The sequence below is a fragment of the Mustela nigripes genome, chromosome 1 (assembly GCF_022355385.1).
Source record: "Mustela nigripes isolate SB6536 chromosome 1, MUSNIG.SB6536, whole genome shotgun sequence".
Lineage (NCBI taxonomy): Eukaryota > Metazoa > Chordata > Mammalia > Carnivora > Mustelidae > Mustela > Mustela nigripes.
Genome location: NC_081557.1, coordinates 6638215 through 6665817, shown reverse-complemented (window position 1 = coordinate 6665817; position 27603 = coordinate 6638215). Strand labels below are relative to the sequence as shown.

Sequence of the window (27603 nt, the reverse complement as noted above, 5' to 3'; positions counted from 1 at the left end):
GCAGCAGCTGCAGGACATAGGGACGTAGGGAGGTGACCGTGAGCTGGCGAAAGAGTTGGCAGAAGGGCAGGGCGAGCTCTAGGCGGAAGGTCAGCTTAGGCAAGACTCAGGGAAAGCAGGGAGCAGTCAGTCGGGCTGGGGTGGCCAGGAGTGTCGGGTGTACGTGGCCGGGAATCCAGGAGTCGGGGACTGACCATCCAAGCCTGTTCCTGGAGGCGTGGCCAAGGTGCCAAGTCTGGCTCTAGGCAGGGAGCCCTCAGGAAAGGGCATCAGAGACTGAGAGCCCACAGGCCATGTCCCCTGACAGGAGACTAGGTCAAATATGTAAGGACCCCTCTCCTGCCTTAGGGATCCCCCCCCCACCCTCTAGAGTCTGTTCCTGGACACCCTCTCCCTCAAATGCCTTCTGCCGGCTCCACCACACACGGTTCCCCTAGTTCCCTCAGCTGGCCCCAGACATTCAGGGTGAGCTGCTGGGACCCAGGCCAGAGGGAGCAGCCCCAGGCCCTTTCTCCTTGTCTTCTGATCTGGGCGTCCAGGCTGGACAGGCCCCCAAACCCGGGCCTGTCATTGAGTTTGTGGGGCTGCTGCTGACCTGGGCACCATTTCCTCCTTCCTTCAGCCAATACCACAAATACTTGTCGAGAGCCTCACAGTGGACCAAGTGACCTTGACAAAACATGCTTTTGTCACAACACATTTGCTGAGGTCCACGGCGTGCCAGGGACTGGGGGGTTTGGGGATCCGGTGGACGGCAGAGCAGACAGAAACCCAGCCCCCTCAAGAAGCTCAAGTCCCAGGACCCACTGCGAAGGTGACCCCTGAGCAGAGGCCTGAAGCCGCGGAGGGCCAGCCAGGCCACACGGCCACCGGGCAAAGGGACTTTGGTCAGAATTATGAAGTGGAAACGAGAAAAGAATGTCTGGGAGAGGTTAAGACGGGGCCCAGGGCCACACTGTGAGACAGGGGCTGCCGAGCTGAGCCTAGATTGAGGCCTAGTTTCCTGCCAGGGGGCCGCAGAGGCTGCTGGGGACTGGGCGGGGGCAGGTTGTGGATCCTGCCTGTGAGGCAGGGCCGGGCGGGGCTGGAAGGGCTCCCAGCCAGCACAGTGACTCTGCAGGTTCCTCTCCCAGGCTCATAGGCAAAGGGCCTCATGGCTCAGGGGCTCCTGTGGGTGGACAGTCAAGGTGACCCGGGCAGCCACAGCTCTGGAACTGGACCTGTGGGGAATGGGATTGGGTTCTGGCACATTCTCTAGTTGCCCTGCCCTTGGTGTGAACCTGAAGTACCACGAGTTTCTTGCCCGTCTTCTCTCCCTTTTCCAAGGGCTCCTACAGGAAATCTGGATGCTTTCCTAGGCCGGTGTGTGTTTGGAAACAAAGCTGAGCTGGTTTCACAAGATGGGGAGATGGCCATGGCTGTGAGAAAGGCATTGGAACCCAGGCCCTGACCCTGAAAAATCCAGATGCTGCCAAACGCGCCCTTTCTCATACTTTCCCCTCCAGCCCTGGGCTCCTAAGTGCGCTGCCCAGGAAGGACAAGGCTTCAGCCACCCACTCTGGTCGGCCCCACCCAGAGATCCAAGTTCCTGTTTACAGCCCTTTCCTGGAACAGCTTGTTTTGATCCAAAGAAACCTGCTGACGCATTGCCTGCTCTCCTCCTCCCTCAGGGTGGAGGTATTTTTAGCCTTATTTGCAGAAAAAGAGGCAGAATCCAGGCCTCTCCTTGGTCCCCCTTACTGTGAGACTGTCTTGACCCCCACCCCCAAGGCAGGACAGGGATGGATGTCTCTGTGTGGTTTTCTACTGTTAAAAAATAAAATTCAACTGAGTAAACTTAAAGACCCAGCTGGCCATATTCAATGATTCATCAATTAGGCCAATGTTCCATCTAATAAACAGAAAGCTCTAAGGCGCCCTACAAAATAGAAGGGCTTCATAGACAGAAATAGGATACGACAAGGAGGATATTAGCAAAAGAGACATTGTTTCAAGCAAGGTCACCTTTCTTTGAAGGGAAGAGCCAAGGGACCTTATGAAACAGCTTACCTCACTAGAGCTGATTGAGAAATTCCAGACTGATTGGTCTGAAACGGCAATTAAGTTAGGTATTCAATCTTGGTGTGGCTTGCCACAAGAGACTCCATTTTTAAAATTTATTTATTTATTTATTTATTTTAAAGATCTCATTTATTTGACAGAGAGACACAGCGAGAGAGGGAACACAAGCAGGGGCAGTGGGAGAGGGAGAAGCAGGCTTCCCACTGAGCAGGGAGTCCTATGCAGGGCTCAATCCCAGTACCCTGGGATTATGACCTGAGCTGAAGGCAGAGGCCTAACGACGGAGTCACCCAGGCGCCCCGTGACTCTGTTTTAGATCGGTTGTTTCTTTTTTAACACTATCCTACTCTGGTCTCTTAAGTACATTCCTTTCCCAAAGAAAACCAGCTGTGTGGAACTGAAGGCCAGGAGAGCTTCTAAACAAGGACTCTCTGAAACTGCCATTTTGTCCTTGACAATGGGTCGGGAGGCCAGGGTGGCTCCAGACAAGGACACGAAGAAGGGCTTTAGTTCCTTTTGTGATGGAGAATCCTAAACTTTGTAAAATCCTAAAGTCTTTTTGTTGCTAATTCCACCTACTCCTAACTTTTTTGAAACATAAAATCTAAGCAAGTTTGTTTCTGGGACTTGGGAACGATATGTGTAAATGAGGGTAATTTTTAGACTAGAGGAAGAAAAAAGCAAGCTGAGACTTCAAGCTGGGTCCATGAAGCCGCCACAGGGCAGTGACTACCACGGCTCAGGCGCCTTGTAGATAAATAAAGGGCTGACCCCACAGCCTGGGTACTGTGACACAGCAGGAAAAGAATTTGTTTAGTATTATACACACCTCACAGCCTTCTAGAACATTCTGATAGGTAATTCCCTCTTTCCACACTGTTCTTTCAGGCCAAGTCCCTCCAATCGACCCCTGGAAACGTTGCCAAGACAAAACTGAGGGGGCAGATCTTGATGAACCATCGGCTACAAGAATCTTCCCCTGGTGAAGGAACTCGGCGAAGCAGCTGTGGGTTAACAAACCAGGGCTTGCCGGCAGACTCTGGTGCTGAGGGTCACCCGAGATGCATGTTTTGCAAGAACAACAGGGAGGGGCCCAACCCCACCTGCAGATGCCTCTCACTGAGGCTGGAGAACAATCCTTTCCCAGTTTCCTCCCAGTTGTCAAGGGAGCCTATTGTCAGGGAAGGTTTTGTTTGGGGCGGGGGTGGTTGCTCTGGGAGGAGACCTTTGCGCAGGGAGTTGGTCAAAGAGGGCCTTCTCGGATCTGACCATAGTCCTCCCTCTACCCCTCCACCCTGTACTTCTGGGGGCGGGGCTGGGGCTGGACAGGGACCACACAGGGTTCTCAAGCTGTGGTTCCCCCTCACCCTGGCAGGGAGATGCCAACTGCCCTTCCCAAAAGCCTCGCCAAGCACTGGGCCGGGCCTGGCCGGGCTCTGGAGAAGGGGCTGAGAGTCTGAAGGGTTTGCTTTTGCTTCTGCTTTAGAAGCCCCAGGTTGGGGGTGCCTGGGTGGTTCAGTCAGTTAAGCATCTAACTCTTGGTTTCTGCCTTGGGGGGGGAATGATCTCAGGGTCCCCATCTCAAGGTCATGGGATCAAAACCCACCTCAGGCTCCATGCTTGGGGTGGAGCCAGCTTGAGATTCTCTCTCCCTCCGCCTGTCCCCGCTCACCTGAGCTCTCTTAAGTGATAAAAATCTTAAAAAACAAACCAACCGGCTGAAGGCCTGTTCTATGTAAGCAGCCAGAAGGCAGGGCCCGCAGGTCATCAATCAGGGCTCCCCCAGGTCCATCACAGGCTGTAAACTGCCCTGGACAGAACGCAGGGTTTTGTTTTGTTTTCTTTTTTTTTTTTTAAGATTTTATTTATTTATTTATTTGACAGAGAGAAATCACAAGTAGATGGAGAGGCAGGCAGAGAGAGACGGAGGGGAGCAGGCTCCCCGCTGAGCAGAGAGCCCCATGCGGGACTCGATCCCAGCACCCTGAGATCACGACCTGAGCCGAAGGCAGCAGCTTAACCCACTGAGCCACCCAGGCGCCCCCAGGGTTTGGTTTTTAAGTCTCCCTTTTCCCCACCTCCCAGTGCAAAAGTAAAACGGGTTGGATGTCTCTACCCTTTTGGTTTTGTAGCGTGCAGTTATGTACTGTTTTCCGCATAAACAAGATTTTGATCTGTTTTGCAACTACTTATCTCCACTTAGTATATCATGAAAAACCATCAAGTGGCCTATCCCAGGGCAGAGTTTCCTTGTGAAATACGGTCCCTGGTAACAGAGAACAACAAAACCATAACACATTCCCCACGAGCCACCAAGCAGCAACTTCACGGGCCTCAACGTTTTAATCAACTTGCCCCCAACCATTTCTAATCCTACACAAATCACAGCTGCGTTTCTCAGGCAGAAACGCTACCCGCGGACAACCGGCGACAGTCCCTGCTTCCCCCAGAAGGGTCCCGAACCCCGCCACGCCGGCCCGCCCCGCCCCCACCCGCGCGCCGCGCCGCTGACGTCACCGGCGCTCACGAGGCCGAGCCGCCGCCCGAGAAGTCACGCGCAGGCGCCCCGCCCCCACCACGCCACCGCCCGGGGTGATGCGCCCTCTGCAGAGATTCCTCCGCCGCCGCCGCCTGGAATTTTCCAGACGCTCAGCCGGCCCTTCTTTCGGACTTGCGCGGGGCGGGGTGACCTGAGGCGACCCCAGCGTTTCGGGTCGGCGCCCCTCGGGAGTGCGTCCCCAGCCGGCGTCCCGCCCCCTGCCCCCCCCCCCCGCCCCGTTTCATGGAGTGCTGGTTCCTCCCCCGCATCCCCCAAGGAGGCAAAGGGGGCTTCTCCCCCACGGAAATCGCATCCGAAATGTGACCTTGAAATCTTTTCACCGTGTCACGAAGCGCATCCAGGTGGCGGACCCCGGGGAGGCAGAGGAGGGGAGACGGGGACCCGCCCGAGGCTCCTCGGGAAGGGTGGGGGAGGGACTTTTTTCCCCCGGTGGCGGTGGAGGAATCGTCCCGTTGAGCAGTGTCCCGAGTGACGCGGCACAAGGCTATAAAAGCAAAAGTTGTGGCCTGTCCGTCAGGAGTTAGCGCCAGGGAGGGTCGCGGGTTTGGGCTTAGTTGGGAGGGTGGAGGTGGTTAGTTCAGGGCCTCAGGGGGAAGATGCAGGGGAAGGCAGGGTCTGATGAGACGGGCGGGGGTTGGGGTCCAAGACCAAGCAAAGTTAAAGAGGAAGCTGGAAAGTGGGGGTGCTATGGTGGGGAGAGTTATGTCCATAGTTTGCGCAGTGACCGGGGAGGCTAGCCCTTGTGGCCCGGCTCTCGCTTCTTTCTGGGGAAGGGGAACTTGACGTCTAGGAGGGCACCACCATGTGTAGCTCCAGTGGGCCCCAAGTTCTCCGGTTTGTAGGGGAGGAGGAAGGCAAATAGAAGGAAGAGGAGACAGGATTTCGCCCCCCTTGCTGTAGAGGAAGCGGAACTGGGCGGTTGATACTTGGGAGAATGATCAGGAAGGCCGGCTGTGGGGTGTAGCTGCAGGTGGGCCGGGAGGGCAGACCTTGAACTTGGCGGCACTGCCAGCAGCCCCCTTTTCTTTCCAGAGGGTTGCGACCCCGCCTGGGAATGAGGCCTGGTCTTGTGGAAACTGAACTAGCTTCGCGGGGCTGACCTCCCTGGCCCAGGGTGGTATGTAGTACTGGTTTGGCCTGGGAGAGGGTCCAGGCCAGACACCTTGTTGGTGTGGGTGGTGTCAGGAGTGATTGAGGAGGTAAGGTGCCATCTAAGCGGTTATTGGTGTGGCGCCTCATGTCCGACAGGCTGGGGCTGCGAGGCAGGATGTTTTGTGTGTCCGCAGACGAAATTGACCCACACTTTATTTTCCAGGTGGCAGTGTTCCTCTTTGGACTTTTCCTCTAGGTTCGGTGCTAACTTCTGTGAACTCATTCTGGCCCTTCTCTTCTTAACTTTCTCGAGGTTATCCATTCGTTTAAAATATGGCTTCTGGTAACGTGGTAAGCTTGGGAAAGTTGCCAAAGGCCCTGAAAAATTTGGCTGTGTTGGTAACGTGAAGGGGAAAAAGTCCCTCCTTGCTGAGACTCGGGGGTGGGTTGGGGGGGTGTTGCCTGCCTGAGGAGATGGGGGGATCAGATGTGTACCTTGGAGGGGCCTGCGGCAACGGCACCAGCTTAAGGTTCCAGAATGCCTCATGGACCATGGTTTGTTGCTGTAGTGTTCATCGTGGTGATCAGATGGCACCCAGGAGAAATGGAGCCCTCTGGCCAGTGTGAGTCCTAGCAGTGCAGGAGGGGAGACCCTGAAGGAGAGAGCCCGCCTAAATTGATGTCTGCAGATTGAATTTCCAGAGGCTTAGGAGGAAGTTTTCTCCAGTGTCCCGTTTCCCGGCCTTGCTCAGGAAGCCCTGTATTCAGGAGGCCACTTAAGGTTTTCAGATGAGCTTATGGAGGGGCTGTCATTAAAAGTGCAAAAGCAGATCCATCGGGCCATACACAGAAATGATTTGATTGACCCAGGAGCACCAACTTCAGGCCTCTGAATGCCAGCAGGCACCTCTCCTCTTCTGCGGTGGAGGTTTTCAGATGCTGCATCTTCTAGATCGAGCCTCCAGTCATAACTGGTTCTGGGCTACGAACTTTGCTTCGAGAAGATTCTTAAGCTGTAGGACGATCTGAGGTGCCACAACGCAGAGGGATGCCTTGTAGATGAATCTTGCAGATGGGAGCCCAGTGACCCTCTGACCTGTCCACCCGCCTGTGCCTTGGTTGGAGGAAGTAGTGTGATGGTCTAAGCTGTATTTTGGGAAAGTGTTCACATTGGAAATGCCTTAGGCAATACTTGAATGCAGCCTGCTGGCAAATTTGGGGGAGGGGGGATATTGACGCTCCAGTCTTGGGGATGGGAGTTGGTTGTGGTCAAATTCTGTTAAAAATGGGCGTTGCAATTGCATTGCAGGCAACTAAGCAAAGGGAATAGTTGGGGTATATCAGTGATCTTTTGAGCCCTAACTGGGTTTGTTTTTTTGTTTAAAGTTTCAGTTACCAAATGGGAGGACCCTGAGGGGTGGGGTGGAGCACAGCTTGACGTTGGTACTGGGAGGGGTAGAGGGTGAGGACAGGGAGAGGGTTGGGTGAGGGAGGTGTGTGCTGCAGAGGGGTGAGGTGGTGGGAAATGTGGGTTGAAGGGAATTTGGGCGAAAAGGTCAAGTAGAGCGCTGGGGAAACTGAACAACGGGGTAAAAAAATGGGTAAACCCTACTAGGAAAGATAGACCTTTTGGAAGCACAAACATTGCATAGAAACTTAAGTCCTTTTAGAAATGTAAATGCAGGGAACGAAGCAAAATTGTTTTGCTCTGCAAGGTGGGGAAGAGCACAAACATTGCTTAGAAACTTAAAAGTCCTTTAGAAATCTAAGTGCAGGAAAAGCAAAATAGTTTTGCTCTGCTTGCAGGGTGGGAAAGACTGAAAACCTGTAATTGAATGGGAATTGCCAGTCCCGAGAGGGGGGTAAGAAATTCCCATCAGCCGTGAGCGCCGCCTTCGCTGCCTCACTAGCTGCTACAGTGGTTTATGTGAAGGTGAGCAGTCTGTATCGGAGCTAGAAATCTTAGGAAAGACTTGAAGTGGCTGCTGAAATGCACTTAAATTTTAAAAGAGGTGGTGTGCTTTTAAGGTATACTCTAAATGGGTTTATAATACTTCTGTTCACTGAGATTTTGTGATTGAAAATTGAACAAAGGGAAAATGCAATGACTTTCAAAGGAACTTTTTTATAAACAAATCTCCTTTTTGTGGTTTATTAACAGCAGTAAAAATGGTTGCTATTAACCTTAGTTCTTGTAACAAAACGTTTTTGTGGTCCCTGTAACTGTATTTGGGAGCAAACAACCATGTACCCTTGAGAAGGTTGGAGTTAATCGGCTGTATCTTTAATTTGAATGTGCTTTTTAAGTTGACCAGTACTTGAGGGGAAACTATGAAGTCAAAGTCAATTTGGGAAATAAACAAAAATGGGGCGGGGAGGGACCTGTACTGGATGTGGTCTGTTTTTAAAAAATGTAGAGAAAGAGCTGAAAAAACGGCTCATAATTGTTTTCTGAGCTGCACCTATTGATTTGGTGAGGTAATAACCTGTGGCTTTTGATCTGTGCCTCTTCCCCTTGAATTTCACTTAAAATTTAAACTGCCCTGTACTATGCCCCTGGGATTGCTGGGTTCTTTTTTAATGTTTAAGAATCTGTTAGTCCAGTTTTTAATTGGTGACTTGGGTACAATGAAATTGCTGTCCGAGGAATTGAAGGAACATTAGTCATGCGTGTATGGGGAAATACTTTTGGGTGTGTGGGTTCGAGTGTCCTGTGTTAACTCTGTCGTAAGAACTAGTTCTGTTGCATCATGTATGTGATCACTAATCGGTTTTCTTCCCCCCCTTCACAGCACGAATAAAGGTTGGAGTTCTAAACTCATAAATGTTGTATGGCTATGTTACGTGTTTTGACCTTTATTTTGAATGTAAACCAAGGTACCTGTCGTGAAATGGACTGTTCTGACTGTAGATTTAGACTGGGATTTGCTCTTGAGAATTAAGTAACTGAGGTCATTAAGTGGAGTGTGGTAACCTCAAACAGAAAGGGGTGTCCCGAGTGTTCCACAGCCTGGTGGGTGGCTGTGGGCGCTCTGCTCACCTTGGGGAGTGGCTAATGGTGGTGAAAAATGTGATGCTGAACCTTAGAGCTGGTGGAGGTCAGTTTCCGGGTCCGGGGGCTACTTTGTAATATCTTGGAACTTGAACTGGTGAGATTTCCAAATGGCCTTGTCAGAAAGGGGGCGGGTCATTTCTTTTGTTGAGGGGAAACAGTCTAAATAGAACGTGTCATGTTTTCCATGTTTGTGGTTTGGGGGAGGCTGGAATGGATCTGGGGTGTGGGTCTAAGCTCATCATTCTCTAGTCCTAAAAAGAGTTTGGTTTGCCTTTGTGGGGTGACATGAGATTGGGCTCGGGTGTGTACCTTTGTGTGAAGCAGGCCAGGGGTACACACAGGGCGTGAGTAGAGGCTGTTGGAGTCTTAAGTTTGCCTCGGGGACTGCCTTGTTGTGTGTACCCTGGGTTGGGAGCAAAGTCCCTCTGCTGCTGTTGGTACCTATACTGTCAGTCCCTAAGGCTTTTGGGGAGTTTCAGAATAGAAACTGCTGCCAGCCCCTTCAGAGTTTTGTTTCTGGAGGGAACTGAAAGGGAAACCTGTCTCTGGAAGGGGAGCCAAGACCTGAACTAGGGACAGGTGAGTGCTGGTGCCCTCGACAAGGAAGAGCAACTGTGGGACTGGCCGTGGTCCTCAGTCCTTGGGTCTGCGTGGGCCGCTTGTGGGTCCTCAAGAACCCTGATGTGTCTTACTGAGAACCTGGAGTTGGATGCTGGGGAGGAGGAAGTGGCCTGTTGGGGAGGTCAAGGCTCTGCTGTGAGTGGGGGCTGCGGTGTTCAGGTTCGAGGGTCTTCCCTGCTTGCCATTCTGGTTCCTGATCCTCCTAGAACAATCTAGGCCGCCTTTCCTATTTACCCGTTCTCTCTGCCTTTTTACCTCAGCCTTCCCCCATCCACCCTGCCCTTTATTCCAAACTGGTTTCTCGTGATGAGGAAGCATTCTGGCCTTGATATAAATGCTATAAATGCCTTCCTAAATGTCACCGTTTCCTAGCAACCGCGTGGGCTGATGAAGAATTTCCATGAGGGTGCACATGTTTGGCCCTGGCTGAGAGCAGGCAGCTGAAGGCTGAGCCCCTTGTCTCATAGCCGCCTTCCAGTCCGGGAGCCCCTGAGATGGCTGCTGGAAGGGAGAGGTTTCTACCTGTTCTTTACCTGCCCTTAGGCTCGGGTCACGTGGGCTGGGTTGCTGGTGTGGGTGACCGCATTGGTGAGTTTTGCTGATCAGTTTGCATTCTAGAGCATAAAATGGAGCCTTCACTCTGAACTGCCACAGGCTGTGGAGGATACGGTGAAATCCACCAGGTAGAAAACGGTGCAAAGTACAAGTAATGGGGCCTACGGACAGCAGGAAGCGGGCCCGGAAGTCCCAGGAAAAGGGACTCCAGCCCGCGAGTGGGTGTGGGTAGAGGCGCCTCTGGGGGCCCTGTCCGGACAGAATTGCAGGACTGGCCGGCCCCGCAGAAGGCATGGGACAGAAAAGGCCCCCGCTTCCGCCTTGTCACTGCCCTTGGGGTCCTTGACTGTGAGCATTAAGGGACTAGTAGGACGTTTTATGCCGAACCTCGCCTCTCCGGGTCACTAAGTCTTTGGAGGAAATGGGAAGCTCTGGCCCCGGGTGGTGCTGGTATGAAACGGAGCGCGGCGGTTTGTGTGTTTGCGGCCTGACATGGCCTGGCGGTGGCAAGAGGGAGGCAAAGGAAGCAAAACAGCCGAAAATAAAAAGATGTGAGGATGTAAGTCCCCAGGAGGATGGGCTTGACCTAGCTCTGGTGGGTGCCCGCCCCCAGCTATCTTGTGGCCTGCGGGTAGGACACTGCTCTGCTGCGGGCCCCTCAGCTCCGTACCTCCTCCTCACCCCGGGAAATATCTTAACTAAAGTTCTCATGTATATAAAAAGGGTTTATCGTGGGCTTTACCAATACAATTGGAAAAAAACAAAATCCTCAGTTATCTGTTACTGGCAGTGAACATCTTTCCCTGTTTTTGAGGCAACTTTGGTGGTGGTGATGTAACCCGTTGTGTGGCTGTATCAGTTTAAACAATCTCCTTCAGGTGACATCAACTATTTTCTGCTTGTTTTTTGTTTTCTCTCAGGAAGTAGAGCTGTGCTGACCTTCCCTGTAGCTCCCACTTTCTCACATCTGGGGTGATTTCTTGGGGAGATACGAATGTATGAAATCACTATGTCAGACATAGGACTTGAGATTCACTCATGGTGTAAATATCACCCTCCTGGGAGGGGTTTCCTAAATCTGTTTTTTTCGCTGTTGGTGTGGACCCGGCTGTTCTCCACAGAACGGGTATCAGCCCCGTAATGTTCCGGGGGCGGGGGACGCTGTCCAGGCTACTCTACTGGGGAGCCTTGCTCCGCCGCTGCTGAGGCTCAACATCTGTGTGCATTGGGTCATTTGCAGTGGGGTGTGTGTGTATACACACGCGTGCCCACGTGCACACACGCTTCGGCTTCCTGGTTCATTTTCTGTTGGTGGTTATGTAAAGGCACTTATGTATTAAAGACATTAATAACCTAGTTTGTTGGAAATATTTTTCCTGGTTTGCAGATTGCCTTTCCTTTTGCTGCTTTTGTTTCAGACCTCGAATGTGACACGGGTTTTCAGCGGTCGGCACTTTACGGTTTCTGTACTTGGTGTTGGGCTTAGATCTCTCCCACCCTTGAAGGACCTCAATACTCTCTATTGTGGCACTTATGGTTCATTTGTTTTTACATTTAAACATGTACTGCAGCTGGAGTTTATTGTGCTGGTGGGGCTGGGGGGGGTGGCTGCTGCTTGCTCAGAGCCCCCCAAGCTGCTCCCCGCCCTGTGCCGGCCTCCCCGGGACTCCTTGACAGAGTGAGTAGCAGAGTCCTGTCGGCCATGAGGGTTGTTGTCCCAGTGGGACAGTTCACTAGAGAAGAATGTGGGGACAGGCAGGTATTGTCTCCTGGTGGGGTCCTGGTGGTTGCTTCCCCATGGCTCCCTGTTCCGCCATTCTGTTTTGAACTTATGGCAACCCCCCACTGGGAGGGGGTGCTCAAAAGCAGGTGCATAAAGACAGATCTGGGTCCTTCTGACCTGGCTATTCAGCAGCTTAACCCCACCCAACCCCATCCACCGAGCCGAACCCGTTACCCTCAGGTGTGACGGGGGAAATGCAATGTGTGTTGGGCACAAGGCATTTGCAGTGCTGCCTTCCTCTCTTTTATTGCCCGGGCTCAGGTCTGGTCCCTGGGTCCTGCTCCCTCTCCTGCCCTCTAGGCACCTGCCTGCGTTGCTCTGAGCCTTTTATGTAACAACAATCAGTGTGCAAATCAGTGTTCTGGTCTGTTCTGGTTTTGCATGTAATTTTGTTTCCATGCACATGTCTGTATCAGCAGAGTTCACAAATACATTGAAAGTGGCTTTTTCTCGGTTAATGCTCTCACAGGTATGCCACAGTTGGCACTTGAGTGGCTCAGTCATTAAGTGGCTGCCTTCAGCTCAGGTCATGATCCCAGGGTTCTGGGATTGAGCCCCTATTCAGGCTCCTTGCTCAGGGGGAAGCCTGCTTCTCTCCCACTCTCCCAGCTGGTGTTCCTCTCTCGCTTTCTCTGTCAGATAAATGAAATCTTAAGAATGCCACAGATGGGCTTCTAGAGGCCTGTGAATGCTCAAACTGTGTAAGTATATATGTATGTATATACAGCTCGCTGAAGAGGTCCATGACCTCAAAAAAGATCAAATGAACAACTGCATTATTTTGACCCATAGTGCTGCTGCTGTTGGATGTATAGCCCAGTCCTAAGTTGTAAGCAGTGTTTTGACTGTTGTAGGTGGCGCCTGCTGTGAGCATCTGTACGAATTTCGAGTTTTTGTGTCCTGTTTGTTCCCCAGAGTGCCGTTGCTTGGTCCATGAGCATGTCTGGTTTTACAACTCTTGTCAGAGGCTCAGACACTCTATGGAAAGCTTACATTGCCTCTTGTGAGTGTATCCAATCTCTGGAACTTTCTCATCTTGCAAAACTGAAATTCTGTAACTCCCCATGACCACCTCCCTTTAGTCCCTGGTAACCATCATTCTATTTCTCTGTCTCTATGAGCTTGAGGACTCTAGGCACCTTGTGTTAAGTAGAATCACAAAGTATTTCTTTTCGCAACTGGCATATCTTACTTGGCGGAATACCCTCAAGGCTCACCTGTGGTACAGCAGGTGTCAACATTTTCTTCCCGCTTAAGAGTTGAAATATGGGTGCCTCGCTGGCTCAGTTGGTACAGCATACAGCTCTTGATCTCAGGGTCATGAGTTGGAGCCCCGTGTTGGATGTAGAGGTTACTTAAGCGAGCAGAAACATACTCCATGGTACATAAGATTTATCATCTGTTGGTTAACACTTGGGGTGTGCCCACCTTTTGGTTATTGTGAATAATGCTCCTATGAACACAGGTGTACAAATAACCTTTTGAAACCCTGCTTTCATTTCTTTCGGAGACACACCCAGACGGGGGGATTGCTGGATCATACGGTATTTCTAGTTTTTATTTTTTGAGGAGCTGCGGTTTTCCATAGTAGCGGCCCCCACTGTACATCCCAGCAGTCTGTAAGAATTCCAGTTTTCCACATTGTTGTCAGCATGTGGTCTCGTACTTGAAATAACAGCCATCCTGCTGGGTGTGAAGTGGCGTCTCTCTATGGTTTTGATGTGCGTTTCCATAATGATTAGTGATGTGGAACCTCCTTCTATAGGATTGTTGGCTATCCGTATGTCTTGGTTGGAGAAATATCTTTCAAGTTCTTTGCCCATTTTTAAAACTGGGTTGTTACTGTTACTGATTTTCGTTCTTGAAATATTTTAGATATTAACCCGTTATCGGATCTGTGATTTACAAGTATTTTCTCCCATTGTGTAGATTGCCTTTGGAGTCTGTCGATGGTGTTCTTCGATGCGCAGAAGTTTTTAACTTCTATCCAGTTTATCTTTTTTTACTTTCGTTACCTGTGCTTTTGGTGACATGTCCAAGAAATCATTGCTAAGTCCAATGTTAGGGACTGTTTATTGCTACTTTGAGAAGTATGTCGGTATTCTTAATTCCTGTTTTTGAACTTACTGGTTAATTTATTTTACCACTTGATTTTACTCTCTGCCTTTTCCTCTTTGACCACTTACCGTGTGAAATTCCATATTGCGTTTCATTAACAATCATGAATTCTTCACTTCAGAAGGTAAGCTTTTGCCAGTTACAATTATCAAACTTAGTCTGGTTTATTCCTTTTATTGTTGGTGCAAGAAGTATTATCACACAAGGACTTTTAAAACATTCGTATACCAAGTCCAGTAAGAACTAAGTCTGTTGGTTTTGCTTCTAGTTACTTTTTCTTTATTATCTAAACGTGTATGTACTCTCACCGTTTAATAAGTACTCTTTGCCATTTAAGGACCTATGAATCCAACTTAGGAGTAGATCTAAGTTAATTACAAAGTTGAAATATCAAACTTTTACTGAGTAAATACTATGTTTGTTTTGTTCCAGGTCAATACTAATGTCTTAACGATCATCCACGTAATCTGTTTCTGAAGTTTTTAGCCTCCAGTTTCTGTTGTTTTTAATCAAATACAGCAACTATTGATGACTGTCACTGTTTTTTAAAACATATTAAGTGGAGGCTCTGCTATTCCTCTTAAGGCAAGAATATTCTCTCCCTGTTGGAACTCAAGTACACAAAACTGGGTTAATCTTTTGATTCATGACATAACATGGCTCTTTCATTTGCTTCCATGTTTTTAATAATGTAGTAAGCATTTCTGGATCTTCTGTTCAGTATGAAAACTAGGACCTGAGACAGTAGCTTCCTCTGCCCATGGGGTCATCCCCCCGCCATCTCCCTGCCTCCCTCTGGGCCAACTTACCATCATCCTGAATACCGGGTTATCTTTACTTGCTTTCTTTTCATATAGCACTTAAAAAACAAACAAAAAACTACCAAAGTATGTTTTTTAAGGAAGCTCCAGGCCTTCACAGCCCCTCCGGGACAGCACAACACGACAGCTCTCCCTCTCTGTGCTGTCTGGGTCTGGGACTGTCCATTTAGCACAAAACGAGAATGGACCCAGCAGACTCCGTCTTCTTCTGGTGCTCTTTCCCCTAAGCAGGTTGAAAAACAAACTATTCTAGGACAGCAGTTGGGACCTGTGCAGAACGCTGCATTTGATTGTATCTCGTTGGTTGCTTTGTTTGGTCTGTTGAAATCTCACCTGGCATCCGTCTGCAGGCATTTCTGATCCTAAGTGGTAAGGAACTGGGCTCAGTGCGCCCAGTCCGTGTCCTCTCCTGCCCTTCCGCTCAGCACTGCCCCCGCTGCTTTCTCGGAGGCCACCAAGTGCCAGGAGCACAGGTGGGAACCGGGCTCTAATAGGGTCCCGGAAAGCTTAACACTGGGAATGCCAACGCCCAGGATCTGGCCTGGCAGCCTTATCTTTGCCCCCTTAGCCTCTGGGGTAATCGGTGCACTGTCCCCCTGACTCCTCCGTTGATGAAACTGTAGTGTGACCAGCTGTCTGTGTGTCACTGCGAGGCCCCGCCCCTCCCCCATGCTGACCTCCATGACAAGGCTCTGAGGGTTTTGTTCTGATTTCTTTCAAGGTATAAAAAATGTTGAAAGTAATAACCTGCATGTGTTAAAAATTCAAACCCTCTGGAGGAGATGGAGTGACATCTTTCTCTAACCCCCAGGCTCCCTTCCCACAGGGGCCAGTACCGTGGCCAGTTGCTGGCTCTTTCCGAAGAACCCTGTGTAGGTATTTCACTGAAGATCTGCTGTACCATACCCTGGCTTGTACTTCGGACTATTCGGTGAGCAATAGTACCTCAAGGAGCTCACTGCAGATCTTCTATGGTCTGCTTTGGGCTTTTGCACATCTGTGTGATAGTCTTTGTTCGAATTACCCATTTCCCTTTTGGGGAACAATTAGATTGTTCCAGCAGTTTTTACTGTGTATAAGGCTATGCTGAGTATAGGGTAGCTGTGCCCCTGAGGGAAGCTTTCCTTACAGGAGGATTCTGGGTCACAGTCCAGGTGGCTTTCTAAACGTGATGGCCACTGCCTGCTTATGTACTGGGGGGTTAACTTGTTCCGTCGACACCTTTACCAACACTGTGTTCTTAAGTTGGGTGGTTATGTGAAAATAGTATTTCACTGTAGTTTTGACTCTGTTTCTATCGGGCTGTGTGCCTGATTCTCAAGAGCGTGATCTACTGTAGAAATAACCCCTTTGTCACTTGTGCTGCGAATACTTTCCTGTTGTCATTGATCCTGATTTTTATGTTTCATGCTGAAAATTTGCTGTTCGGGGTTTCAAATACAGTTACTTATCAACGTTTTCTTTTATGGCTTCTGGGCTTTAGGACTGAGGTTGCAAAGGGCCTGTCTTTAGGAAGGGCACCTCAGGCTTCCCCAGCCCGCCAGCAGCGGCAGTTCCCGCAGCCCTGCCCTGGCGTTTTGGAGTTCATCTTCGCCGATCGGAAGGCAGATTCAGTATCTCCGTGTTTCACTTTCTGATGCTGTGAAGCTGGGCTTTGTTGGCTGAACTGTACGTCTGCTTTGTGCTTCGCTTATGTTTCCACTTCTGAGAAGTCTTGGCTTGAGGACGTTGACCCTTCTGTACTGCAAAACAGATTTCAGGCTTGCAGTGTGCCTTTCTTCTCTCTTTTCCTTTCTTGAGCACAGTTGACCCACGACATGTCACCGGTTTCAGGTTGTAGTTTGCCTTTTAAAGGTACATGTTGGATCTTGCCGATGGTTTTAAGTTTCGTCATCAAATCTGTTACTATTGTGGTTTCATACTTGGATGTTAGACTGTTTCCCACTGGTTTCTAGTGCTTTCATTTTTGACATTTGAGATAACTCTAATCCATCTAGAAGTCGTTTGTACAGTATGAGGTAAGAATCTAATTATTTCAGGATGGCTAACCGATGTTCCCAGTACCACTCCGAATAATGCTTTCTCTACTGATGCAGAATGGCACTTGTCGGTTATGGACTAAATATTTAATATAATTGACTCTATTTCTGAACCTTCTCGTCTTCCTCCATTTTGTCTTTCCTCTCCCAGCCCAGTGTGTCCATGTGTTAGCTTTATCATACCTGATGATAGTATCTTACGTGATTGTAATATGTGCTACCATCCCCTGGCATTCTTTTGGAAGGTCTTCTGATTCTTACTGGAATTGCATCACATTTATCAATATATTACGATACCGAGACAGTCCATCCCTGCTCATTCAGGATAGGATGATTTTCATGGAATTTTAGACTTGTGCAAGTTACGTACATTTGTGACCTTTGCTTCTAGAAATGTTACATTCTGTGTTGTGGTGAGATACATTTTTCTGTTAAAATTTCTGGGGCGCCTGGGTGGCTCAGTCGGTTAGGCATCTGCCTTTAGCTCAGGTCATAATCCCAGGGTCCTGGGATCAGGCCCCACATGGCAGGCTCCCAGCTCAGCGGAGAGTCTGCTTCTCCCTCTGCCTGTCTCTTTCTCTGTCTCTCATGAATAGATAAAATCTTAAAGAAAATAAAATTTCTGATTAAGGTAGTCCTTACTTCAGCAGCACATGTATGTACTAAGATTGAAAGGACACTGAGATCAGCATGGCCCCCATACAGCGATGACATGCAAATCGGTGAAGTGTTCCATATTTTAAAAAATAAAGACTTCTGATTAAGGTAGCATGTAGTAAGACTTGTTTTGTATATATACACATTATTTTGAAAGTAAATATGCTGATTATTTACATGTTGGCAGACAGGGCGGGTGCTTGAGTCAGATGACTGCTCCCATGCTGGACCATCTCCCTGCCTCAGTTTCTCCGTGTGTAAGAAGGGATAATCCTGGTACCCAGTAAGAAATGGGGTGAGGGTTAATGAAATGATGGAAGGCCCCGCTGACACGGGGTGAGCACCGTTCTGTTGGGGTGTAAAAGTAAGAGTCGTCCACTGGCTCTGTCCTCGATGGGATTTATTTCGTTTTCTGCGCTGCTCTTTTGTCTCGCTCGCATGGGCTGTCCTCACTCATGAGCCAGGAGCACTGCGGTCTTGTTCCCACCTAGCCTTCTGGTGGGCTCTGCCAGCAGATGGAGAAGGGTCGGGCTGGCCCCGGAGGTGCTGGTGAGCCCCAAGCAGCACACATCGGGCTGCCCATTGATGGTCTTTCCAGTGGTCCTCAGTGTGGGCGATTGGCTGATAAACATTCTAAGTTTTAATATTTGCGTATTTTAACAAGTACTTGAAAAGTGCTGGTTTTCTATTTATGGTGGTAGCATAATGTCTCCTTTTAAAAGGAATTTATTTTTCCTCTTTTTAATTGAAATCTCCCACACATACCGTAAAATTAGTGCTTCTGCAGTATATCATTCCGTGGTTTTTAGTATACTCCGCGTGTTTGCAACCATCACTATTCCCCATTTCCAGAACATCTTCCCAGATGGAAGCCGGTACCCATGAAGCAGTAACTCCCCATCCCGCCCTCCAGCGGGCCCTGGTGACGTTCATCCTGCCGTCTGTCTGTCTGGACGTGCGTGTTCTAGGTTCCTCACGGAAGTGGACTCACAGTATTTGTCCCCGCATGTCCGTCTCAATTTGGCGTAATGTTCTCAGCGTTCGTTCACGTAAGGGCACCTCGCTCCTTTGTGGGGTGAGACCACATTTTGTTTATCTGGTCATCAGTGGGACACTTGGGATGTGTCCGATTTGGGGGCTGTTAGGAATAATGCTGCTGTGAGCTTTTTATGTGAACCTGTTTCACATTGGCTTTGATATGTACCTAGGAGTGGAACCGCCTGCTTGCTGGGTCTGATGGTAACTCTCTGTTTAACTTTCTGAGGAGCTGCCAAGCTGTCCTCCGGTGTAGCTGCACCATTTTTCATGCCCGCCAGTAACTTAGGAGGGTTCCAGCTTCTCGATGACCTCGTCAATACTTTTCTTACCTGGCTTTTTGTGCCTTTTTTTTAATAGAAGTTCTCTGCCCAGCGTGGGGCTTGAACTCCTGCCCCGGACCCGCGTGCTCCTCTGACTGTGGCCGTCCCGTGGGTGTGCAGTGGTGTCTCGGGTCAGTTTGGTTTGCGCTTGTTGGCGGCGTGTGGATCTTCGGAGGAGTGTGTACTGACCCTTTGTTCCCCTTCTGATTGGGGGTTTCTCGTCTCATTCCTGGATTTTAAGAGTTCTTGTACATTCTGGGTACTAGACCCTGATCAGAGAGCTGATTGCCAGATACATGTTCCCTTCTGGGGGTTGTGTTTCCACTTCTCTTCGTGGTGTTCTTTGACATAAATTTGTATTTTAAAAGTAACTGGATTCAAGGGGAAAAAAAGTGGGACGGGCCGTACTCAGATGCGGCGGCCAATGTCCAGGTGTTGGGTGAATGATGGTGTGGGGGCAGAGAACAGAGTGTGACCTGATCCTGCTCTGGTGAGTCCCTCCACCGGCGGTGTCCCCAAGTGTCGCCTGGTGCAAGAGCTGGCATCGTCTGGCAGTAGATGGCTTAGAATATTCTCTTTGTCTTTTAAATGCATAATAGATACTGTATTTATGCAGTTGTCTTTCCTGCATCTTTTTTTTTTTTTTTTTTGAACGAGCATCCAGTCTTCCTGCTTCCATGTTCTCACATTCCTCACAATTAATTGTGATTAATTAATCATGGAATATTGAGTGCGCCCGTGATTTCTGAGACAAACCATTCCCAGGCCTGGTGCTTTGGTCTGCCTGCACAGAAGTGAATCAGTGGGTTCACTTCACCTTCAGGGCACGCTCAAGTGTTGGTCCCAGGATGTCCCAAAAGGCAGAGGCACCGCCGAGAGCCCAGCTTTGAGCTGGACATCTGGGTTTCTGTTCCCTGCTTTGCCACTTACTAGCACATGACTTTGGCCAAATGTCTTTAATCCTGGAAGCCAGTTTTCCTTGATAAAATGGGGACAGAAATCCAGTTGGAACCGACTGTGTGGTTGGGGTGAACGTGATAGGAGCGCGCAGGGCCCAGGGGCTGGGAGCGAGGGGCACCGCCGTCTCCTGGCCTCGTCGGCATAGAAATACCGTGGGCGAATATTTGAGCACCGAGTTCTGAAATGCTGCCTGGGCTGCCACTTCCTTTGAAGATGCGGTGGTGGTTTTCAAAAACTCTGAATTTCTTGTACAGGCAAGTCCATATTTCTATTTCATCGTAAGTCAGGTGTTCAAGCTTAAATTTTCTAAGAAAATTGCCATTTTCATATGTATTAATGTGGAGCAGGGTTTTTTGGCATTTTAATCTTTTTTTTTTTTTTTTAAGCAGGCTCCCTGCTGAGCAGAGAGCCCGATGCGATGTGGGACTCGATCCCAGGACCCTGAGATCATGACCTGAGCTGAAGGCAGAGGCTTAACCCTCTGAGCCACCCAGGCGCCCTGGCATTTTAATCTTTATCAATAGTTTTCACTTTTTGTTCCTGGTCTTTCTTTATCTGAATCAGACTTTCAAGAAACCTATTTTATTGGCCTTTTCAAAGCAGCAGCTTTAGGTAGGATAGGCAGGTCTGCTACCTTCATGTTGTAATTTGTTAATTCTGCTGCTTTTCTCGGATGTCGGATGTTCTGTTACTCTTCTTCCAGAGGCCCGCAGAGGCGTGCGGAATCGGGAGCCCCGGGAGGGCAGGGAGGCCGCACGCAGCGATGGAGGCTCGGGCTGAGGCAGTCCGTCCTGCACCAGCCCTGCCCAGGCCAGCTCGCCCAGGGAGGGCGGCCTTTGAGCTCTCCTTGGAAGGGTAGACGAACCCGTAAGGAAGAGCCTTCCCAGCTGAGAGAAGGGCATGAGCAAAGCCTCTGAGCTGTGAGGGGACTGGCAGGAGCTAGGAGAGCAGCGTGGGGCTTCGGGGCCGGGGACAGGGGGGATTCATGATGTGCCCCGCAGGGCACTGGAGACTCGCCCTCTGTATTTGGGGAAAGACTTGGTTGTCCTTCTTTCCCATACGCTTGGTTGTTGCAGTTTTGATACATAATTTGAACGTAGTTATTAAGGATATGCTTTAAAATTTCCAGTAGTTTGGAAGGTTGTGTTTATTTTTTTGTTTTTTGTTTTGTTTTATTTTGTTTTGTTTTAACTATTACAGTCCATTGCTGGCTTAATGAATGGTTACCTGAGGCAGTGCCCTGTGTGGTCTCTGCCTTCCTGATCTGGGCTCCCTGTCTTCATCGCTTAAGGTCCGATGATTCTTACAGAAGTTCTACGGCATGTGAGGGTGTTCTTGGTCCCGTTCCAGATTTTGGATCGTCCCTCTCGATGGTAGTGGGTCCCATCCAAACCCACTGTATCCCTCTGTAATGAGAAGTGTGATGACATTTTCCCCAGCACTGCTGGTTCCCTGACCGCCCCTCGGCCTCCCCCGGCCCCCCGGATTGCTCACCAGCTCTGTTCTGTGTTCGCTGCAGCGTGTGCTACGTGGAGACTGCGGTCTGGAGTGCTCGATGCTGGTGGCCCCCCTCACCAGCCTACCCCGTACCCAGCCCCCTAGCCTGACTGCCGCCTTGTTTACATTTGAATGAAGTGCTTGTGTGTTGGGGAATTTTCCACTGGTGAATTTGGAAAGTATTTTTACATCTAATTTCTGCTTCCTGCTCACAGCCGTGTTCATCGAATGCAGTTGGGACTGGTAATTACTTTGCTTCTTACACTCCTGGTGATGTGGCGGTTACCCATGCTCAACCCACCTGTTCTGCTTGAGGTCCTCCCACCCCGGGTGTGAGCCTGCCTGGGCGCCACCCCCCCCCCGGGGGGGGGGGGCTTCCAGGTGGGCACTTTGTGATGGTAAATTACATAGGCACGGACACCTTTGGGCAAATCCCTTTCATACCTCAAGGCTGCTTAGGCAGCGGCACTCACCCCCCACCTGCGGGAAGGAAGGGGCGACAGCTGCTGGGTTCTTGGCTTGATGCCCTGTGTCCCCCAGCGCTGCGAAGGGGCCACAGTTCCTTTCCCCCTGCCCTGCCACACAGTTTTTCTTGGTTTTTTTTTTTTTTTTTTTAAGATTTTATTTATTTATTTGACAGACAGAGATCACAAGTAGGCAGAGAGAGAGAGAGAGAGAGAGAGGGAAGCAGGCTTCCTGCGGAGCAGAGAGCCCAATGCAGGGCTCGATCCCAGGACCCTGAGATCATGACCCGAGCTGAAGGCAGCAGCCCAAACCACTGAGCCACCCAGGTGCCCTGTTTTTCCTGGTTTTGACTGTGTGTGCGAAGCCATTTTAGTTTTCGCCAGGGACACATGTCCCGGCGTGGGTGACTCTCTGGTTGCCTTAAGTACACGCCTCACGGGTTTTGTCACTAACGTGTTGAATTCTTTGCTCATCTTACAGAGAGGGTTTTGACTACCCCCCCATTTCTGAGGCCGTTTAAGGCCAGAGCTTTGTTGCTTCGTCAGGTTGGGACTTAGATGGCTGGTTCCCCTCTCCTGCTGCAGTAAGTAAGTGCCTGTCCTTTGTGGGGTGTGGGCGGCGGCGAAGCCTGAAGGGAGGCTGTGACTGGACACTAGGAGGTCATGGGGGGGCATGAGGGAGATGGGGTGAAGGCGATGGAAGCCTGGCTCTGAGGCCGCACAGTGGTCCCCAGACCTTGGGGTGTGTGTGTGTGTGTGTGTGTGTGTGTGAATGAATGAATGAATGAATGAATGAATGAGTGAAATGGGGCTGGTTCTGCTTGAGTTCCTCAGGACTAGTAGAGAGGACCCTGTTCTCCGCCTGACCAGATGCACCTGTGTGACCTTGAACTGGTTTCAGCTTCTCTGAGCCTCAGCTTCTCCTCTGGACCCTGCTGGGGAGGGACTGCTGAGCTCCTCAGGGCTGACGGGGGGTCCAGGGGCCTCCCCCAGGGAGAGGCCAGACCAGGACTCCGGACGAGGACCACAGAGCCGGTGGGGGCGCTTCCACTGGACCCGCCGTGGGCCCACGGGAGGCAGGGCCCGGCCTGGGAGCCACAGGCGCGGTGCTCAGGAGACCAGAAGGGTGACCCGGGGCAGGTAAACTGGCCAAGGGTCCAGGGTGGGCTCCCTGGTGCTCCTGGCTCCTGGACCCGTCCTCTCGGGAACTCAGCCCACTGCGAGGCAGCTGGGACTGCTGGGCTTGCTTCTTCATCTCCAAGCAGTGGCAGTTCCCAGGAAGGACCCACAGCCGGCAGAGGTGGAGAGACCAAGGCTGGAAGGCGAGACAGGTGGGCTAGTCTGTGTGGCCCCAAGGGCAGGGCCACAGCAGACTCCAGGGATCATTGGCGCTTGAGCTGGGCCAGGGTGCTTGAGGTAGCCCCTAGTTCTTTCCTGTTCCGATGAAAAACTTGAGATTTTTGTCTTTAATTATAAAAGGAATCTGCACCGAGTTAAAAATTCAAGCCTTGGGAAAGGTCTAAAGTAAAATCCTCTCCCCTCATCCATCTCAGTCCTACACAGAGGTGGCCTCTCAAGTGTCTCAGGATCTTTCTGGAAATTTCCATATACATACAAGGGCTTATTGCTGCTGACATTGTCCTAGAGTGAGCAGGACCATACCTTGTGGTTCCGTTTTCCTCCCTCTGAGGTCATGAGCTTCTGCAGTGGGACTGTGCGTCCAGCACCACAGGAAACTGTGGCCACGGAGCCAAGGGGACGCCCGTCCCCCTGGCTGTACCTTTGAAAGGGTGATCGGGAGGGAGGAGTGAGCCTGGGGTGTTGGGGGGTGCGGAGCCGCCGCAGGTGTTTCTTTTACTGGATGCGGCTCATGGCCGCGTCCAGGTTTTGCTTTTCACCTTTGAGTCTGTGAGAAAGCAAGGAGGAAAAAGCAAAAGGCGCTGGTGGCGGCACGCCTAGCCCCGCTGGGCCAGGGTTCGAGTCCCTGCGGCGCCCTTGCTGCTTCCCGGCTCCCCAGTCCAGGCCCTTCCTCTCCACGGTCTCCTCCCTCACCCCTTCCCCTTCGGAGGACCTGGACCTAGGCACCCAAGGGCTCCAGTGGCTGCAGCCCCCTCCCCCCTTTCCCTGAACCTTGTGGAGAAGATGACTTACTTAGTCCCTCTGAGAAAAAGAAGCGAACTCGGGGGCCCTGAACCCCAAGACTGAGGGGCGTACCTGAAGTGACCACATTCTTCAGGGTGTGCTCCCTAGCTGGCCGCTTCCATCTAAGGCTCCCAGGACCAGCTTCCCGCTGCCCTGCATCTCCAAGGACCAGGATGGCTCTTGTGAAGGGCTGGGTGGCAGAGGCCAGAAGGGCGGAGCTCTGGCCTGGCAGGTTGGGGTGTGGAGTGGCCCTGGGGGAGCAGAAGGAAGGGGCCTAGGAACTCCCCCTGGGGCAGGAGGGGCCAGAGTGGGCACTGAGAGGTCTGAGACTCTCTGCAGGCGCTTGGGATCTGGAGGATGGATCCAGGAGACCCCCCAGGTCAGGACCCAGCCGGGGCAGTGTGCAGTGATCCTAAGTGAGTTCCGTGCAAGCCCGTAGCAGCTGCCGCCTCTGTCTGGGATTCTGTCTCTGGGATTCCTTCCGCCTCTCCCCCAGCTTTGGCCAGCCTCCCCCGGCCCTCCCCCCACATGCCCGGAGAGGTCAAGAGGATCCCGATTCAGTTCACTGGTCACCATACGGATGTTCTCTGCACCTGGGAACGGGGCTGCCTTGGCTCCAACCTGAGCCCATGGTTCCCAGGGCCCCTCTGTCCATCACTGCAATAACTTCTTCCTTCAACAGCCCCGTCTCATCAGGAACACTGAAAGCAGAAGGGGAAGTGTGCAAAGTTGGCCTGGCAAATGGGCCCTTCTTCTAGCCAGGCGGGGGCTCCCCTATCTCTCGGAACCTGGTTAGAGTTCCAGGTCTTGGTCTCAGCCCAAACTCCGGTCATGTGAGAGGACAAGCCCTCTCTGGAGTGCTGGGCTCCTATAGGCTGGAGGGGACGCCAAACCCGGACAAGCCTGAGGGAGATGCAGTGTGCAGGGCAGAGGAAGAGGAATTGGGACACGGGGAAGGACAGGAAGCTGGTCTGCTTTGGTTGAGAGAACATCTCTTTTGTTACGGTTGTTAAAGAGAGCACAAGCAGGGGGAGAGAGGGAGAAGCGGGCTCCCCGCTGAGCAAGGGGTCCACTGCTGGGGCTCAAGGCCAGGGCCCTGAGATCATGACCTAAGCCAAAGGCAGACCCTTAACTGACTGATCTGCGGGGACATTGGGGGGTGCCTGGCTAGCTCAATTAGTAGAGCGTGTGACTCTTGATTTCAGGGTTGTGAGTTCGAGCCCCGCAGTGAATGTAGAATTTTATAAAAATTTTTTAAAGATTTTATTTTTAAGAAATCTCTACACCCAACATGGGGCTCGAACTCACAACCCTGAGATCAAGAGTATTCCCTCCAGAACTGAGCTAGGGAGGGCGTCCCACCCCATTTATTTTTTCTTTAAGATTTTAGTTATTTAACAGAAATCACAAGTAGACAGAGAGGCAGGCAGAGAGAGGAGGAAGCAGGCTCCCCCCTGAGCAGAGAGCCCGATGCAGGGCTCGATCCCAGGACTCTGGGATCATGACCTGAGCCAAAGGCAGAGTCTTAACCCACTGAGCCACCCAGGCGCCCCTGCCTTTTTTTTTTTTTTTTTTTTGAAGATTTTATTTATTTATATGACAGAGAGAGACAGCCGAAGAGGGAACACAAGCAGGGGGAGTGGAAGAGAGAGAAGCAGTCTTCCCGCAAAGCAGGGAGCCCTATGCAGGGATTGATCCCAGGACCCCAGGATCATGACCTGAGCTGAAGGCAGATGCTTAACAACTTAGTACCTGCCCAAAAAATTTCTTTAAACAAAAAATAAAGGGCCTTGCCTTGGGCCCTCCTAAAAGAGAGTGATGGCTGGTTTGTCATCATCTGCAGTCCCTCAGCCCCTTGGCAAGTTTTGGTGACAGAAGGGTGCCTTCTGGATCTGGTGTTTCTCCCATAGGTGGTGAAGGGAAGCAGCAGGAGGCCATGGTCCTTGTGGGTGATGTGTGTCCTGAGAAGCCAGACCTGGGCACTAAGGTCACAAAGTTCACCAAGTTGTCTATCTGAAAAGCAGCAGCTGCATTGGCCAGAAGCCTTGAGACCTGTTGTCCTCCAACATGATCAACCCCCTGCTAGGAATGGACAGGCTTATTACGCTGGTGCCTAAGCAAAGACAGGAAGCCCAGGAGTGAATGAGAGAGGAGCCAACATGTAGCGAAGAGCATGGACCTGAGTCTGATCTAACCTGTTTGAGACTCCGTTTCTCCATCTCTAAAATGGGCCGATGGTCTCTATCTTGCAGGGTTGTGGGAGAAATTAGGGACAAGGTTTATGAACTGCCACATGGAAGGTACTCCAAAGTGGCCATGGACATAAAGGAACTCGGGCTTGGGAAAGGCAGGACTGGGGAAACAGCTTGGAGTCCGCTGGGAACGGCTCTGCTTGCAATGGGGAGCTGTAGAAGGATTTTAAGCAGGAGAGACACGTGGTCAGATCCGGGTTTCAGCAGGTCACTGCCCAAGCCAATGGAAGATGGACGGAAGGTCAGAGAGGAAGAAGCCACGGCAGGATGAGGAGGCCTGGGCGGGGCAGGGACAGTGGGAACAGTAGAGAGGAGAGGGCTAAGGTGGGGCTTGTGTCTGATCGGTACAGACCGTGCGGGTGGCTGAAGGCAAGTTCAAGCCTTGGCTGTCCCCTTCTTCCATTAACTGCTGGTTCTTCTCCATCCTTCTGACCCTGTGGATCCCAGACTCCCACTTTGTTCCCCAGCCTTTCCTGCCTCTGTTGCCTGTGTCAGATTTCTGAGTGGGGGCGGAGTGTGACACTACTTGCTTGGGCTTGTGGCCTCTTTCTAATGTTTTTTTTAAAATGTAGGGACGCAAAAAAAAAAAAAATTAGGGATGCCTGGGGGGCTCAGTTGGTGAAGCTGCTGCCTTCAGCTCAGGTCAGGATCCTGGGGTCCTGGGATTGAGTCCCACATCAGGCTCCTTGCCTGGGAGCCTGCTTCTCTCTAGGCCTCTGTCTGCTTGTGCACTCTCTCTCTGACAAATAAAATCTTAAAAAAAAAATTTACTGTGGGGCGCCTGGGTAGCTCAGTCGATTAGGTGTCTGACTCTTGGTTGTGGCCCAGATCATGATCTCAGGGTCTCCCTCTGCCCCACCCCCCTGCTCTTTATTTCAGATAAGTCTTTAAAAAAATGTATTGTGGACATCACACACACAATGTAAAACCTGCCATTTAACCATTTCAGATGTCTAATTCCATGGCACTAATTACATTAACAATGCTGTGCAACCGTCACCACCGTTTCCAAATCCCTTTTATTCCTGCAGCAGAAACCATATCCGTTAATCAGCTGCTCCCATGTCCCCCTCCCCACAGCCCCTGGCGACCTCTCCTTCCTATTTCTATGACCCTGCCAATTCTAGATGCTTCATATAAGTAAGTAGAATCTAAAATAATTGTCCCATGAAACTAACATAACACTGTTAACTATATTGGAATAAATTTTTTTTTAAGATTTTATTTATTTATTTATTTGTCAGAGAGAGAACACAAGTAGGCAGAGAGGCAGACAGAGGCAGAGAGAGAAGCAGGCTCCCCGCTGAGGAAGGAGCCCAATGTGGGACTCGATCCCAAGAGTCTGGGATCATGACCTGAGCTGAAGGCAGTGGCTTAACTGACTTGAGCCACCCAGGTGTCCCTGGAATAAAATGTTTTTTAAAAAGAGAAAAATGCCCTTACAGTTTAATGAAAGAAACAACAACATCTTCCTTTCATTAGGAGAGATAAACAGTGAATAGAGAGAATTGTCCTTCTGTGTCTGGCTTCCTTCGATGGGCATGTTTTCGGGTTTTACCCATGCCGTA

The 27603-nt window shown here is 50.8% G+C and overlaps 1 long non-coding RNA gene and 1 other non-coding gene across 2 annotated transcripts; both read left to right on the top strand.

Moving 5' to 3' along the window:
* The first annotated feature begins 4972 nt into the window (after positions 1-4972).
* LOC132018929 (uncharacterized) lies at positions 4973-8538 on the top strand. The gene is made up of 2 exons (XR_009404689.1): positions 4973-5738; positions 5937-8538. It is a non-coding gene; the product is annotated as an uncharacterized LOC132018929 (long non-coding RNA).
* An 8807-nt stretch (positions 8539-17345) lies between these two features.
* LOC132009492 (U6 spliceosomal RNA) lies at positions 17346-17447 on the top strand. The gene has a single exon (XR_009401962.1). It is a non-coding gene; the product is annotated as a U6 spliceosomal RNA (small nuclear RNA).
* The last annotated feature ends 10156 nt before the right edge of the window (positions 17448-27603 follow it).